The following is a 2,500-nucleotide window of genomic DNA, read 5'->3' on the forward strand; positions in this document are numbered from 1 at the left end:
CGAAAGCCCCATCCAGCCCTGTGCCACCCGGGGGGTTCCAGGGTGCTGAGATGGCTGACATTTTGCTCCGCTCACGACGGTCACCGCGCAACGCAAGAACAGGCCAAAAACTGGCCAAAACGGCCCAAAAACGGGCCAAAACTGGCCATTTTTGGCTGCGCGAGCGAGCGGCGAGCGACGGACAGCGAGCGAAGCGAGAGGCAGCACCGTCCCTGCTATACGAAAGCCCCATCCAGCCCTGTGCCACCCGGGGGGTTCCAGGGTGCTGAGATGGCTGACATTTTGCTCCGCTCACGACGGTCGCCGCGCAACGCAAGAACAGGCCAAAAACTGGCCAAAACGGCCCAAAAACGGGCCAAAACTGGCCATTTTTGGCTGCGCGAGCGAGCGGCGAGCGGCGGACAGCGAGCGAAGCGAGAGGCAGCACCGTCCCTGCTATACGAAAGCCCCATCCAGCCCTGTGCCACCCGGGGGGTTCCAGGGTGCTGAGATGGCTGACATTTTGCTCCGCTCACGACGGTCACCGCGCAACGCAAGAACAGGCCAAAAACTGGCCAAAACGGCCCAAAAACGGGCCAAAACTGGCCATTTTTGGCTGCGCGAGCGAGCGGCGAGCGACGGACAGCGAGCGAAGCGAGAGGCAGCACCGTCCCTGCTATACGAAAGCCCCATCCAGCCCTGTGCCACCCGGGGGGTTCCAGGGTGCTGAGATGGCTGACATTTTGCTCCGCTCACGACGGTCGCCGCGCAACGCAAGAACAGGCCAAAAACTGGCCAAAACGGCCCAAAAACGGGCCAAAACTGGCCATTTTTGGCTGCGCGAGCGAGCGGCGAGCGGCGGACAGCGAGCGAAGCGAGAGGCAGCACCGTCCCTGCTATACGAAAGCCCCATCCAGCCCTGTGCCACCCGGGGGGTTCCAGGGTGCTGAGATGGCTGACATTTTGCTCCGCTCACGACGGTCGCCGCGCAACGCAAGAACAGGCCAAAAACTGGCCAAAACGGCCCAAAAACGGGCCAAAACTGGCCATTTTTGGCTGAGCGAGCGAGCGGCGAGCGGCGGACAGCGAGCGAAGCGAGAGGCAGCACCGTCCCTGCTATACGAAAGCCCCATCCAGCCCTGTGCCACCCGGGGGGTTCCAGGGTGCTGAGATGGCTGACATTTTGCTCCGCTCACGACGGTCGCCGCGCAACGCAAGAACAGGCCAAAAACGGGCCAAAACAGCCCAAAAACGGGCCAAAACTGGCCATTTTTGGCTGCGCGAGCGAGCGGCGAGCGACGGACAGCGAGCGAAGCGAGAGGCAGCACCGTCCCTGCTATACGAAAGCCCCATCCAGCCCTGTGCCACCCGGGGGGTTCCAGGGTGCTGAGATGGCTGACATTTTGCTCCGCTCACGACGGTCGCCGCGCAACGCAAGAACAGGCCAAAAACTGGCCAAAACGGCCCAAAAACGGGCCAAAACTGGCCATTTTTGGCTGCGCGAGCGAGCGGCGAGCGGCGGACAGCGAGCGAAGCGAGAGGCAGCACCGTCCCTGCTATACGAAAGCCCCATCCAGCCCTGTGCCACCCGGGGGGTTCCAGGGTGCTGAGATGGCTGACATTTTGCTCCGCTCACGACGGTCACCGCGCAACGCAAGAACAGGCCAAAAACTGGCCAAAACGGCCCAAAAACGGGCCAAAACTGGCCATTTTTGGCTGCGCGAGCGAGCGGCGAGCGACGGACAGCGAGCGAAGCGAGAGGCAGCACCGTCCCTGCTATACGAAAGCCCCATCCAGCCCTGTGCCACCCGGGGGGTTCCAGGGTGCTGAGATGGCTGACATTTTGCTCCGCTCACGACGGTCGCCGCGCAACGCAAGAACAGGCCAAAAACTGGCCAAAACGGCCCAAAAACGGGCCAAAACTGGCCATTTTTGGCTGCGCGAGCGAGCGGCGAGCGGCGGACAGCGAGCGAAGCGAGAGGCAGCACCGTCCCTGCTATACGAAAGCCCCATCCAGCCCTGTGCCACCCGGGGGGTTCCAGGGTGCTGAGATGGCTGACATTTTGCTCCGCTCACGACGGTCGCCGCGCAACGCAAGAACAGGCCAAAAACTGGCCAAAACGGCCCAAAAACGGGCCAAAACTGGCCATTTTTGGCTGCGCGAGCGAGCGGCGAGCGGCGGACAGCGAGCGAAGCGAGAGGCAGCACCGTCCCTGCTATACGAAAGCCCCATCCAGCCCTGTGCCACCCGGGGGGTTCCAGGGTGCTGAGATGGCTGACATTTTGCTCCGCTCACGACGGTCGCCGCGCAACGCAAGAACAGGCCAAAACGGCCCAAAAACGGGCCAAAACTGGCCATTTTTGGCTGAGCGAGCGAGCGGCGAGCGGCGGACAGCGAGCGAAGCGAGAGGCAGCACCGTCCCTGCTATACGAAAGCCCCATCCAGCCCTGTGCCACCCGGGGGGTTCCAGGGTGCTGAGATGGCTGACATTTTGCTCCGCTCACGACGGTCGCCGCGCAA

The sequence above is a fragment of the Musa acuminata genome, unplaced genomic scaffold, assembly GCF_036884655.1.
Source record: "Musa acuminata AAA Group cultivar baxijiao unplaced genomic scaffold, Cavendish_Baxijiao_AAA HiC_scaffold_442, whole genome shotgun sequence".
NCBI classification, from domain to species: Eukaryota; Viridiplantae; Streptophyta; class Magnoliopsida; order Zingiberales; family Musaceae; genus Musa; species Musa acuminata.